A 212-nucleotide genomic window follows, 5' to 3' on the forward strand; every position below is an offset into this window, starting at 1 on the left:
ATATTTAGTGATGATAACTTAAATATAGTTTCTACAAAATAGGCAAATATTGATAGTACTAAAACTTTCAAAGACAAAAGACCAACAAGAACACTATAATCCATAAGATTTCTATGTTTAAGAGTTTTAGAACATAATTGACAATTAGCTAATCTCTTCGTAGTATTATTTATTTCCCTTCTAGTTATTCATTCAAAGGCAAAGGAAAGATT

The sequence above is a fragment of the Capsicum annuum genome, chromosome 5 (genome assembly GCF_002878395.1).
Source record: "Capsicum annuum cultivar UCD-10X-F1 chromosome 5, UCD10Xv1.1, whole genome shotgun sequence".
Taxonomy (NCBI): Eukaryota; Viridiplantae; Streptophyta; class Magnoliopsida; order Solanales; family Solanaceae; genus Capsicum; species Capsicum annuum.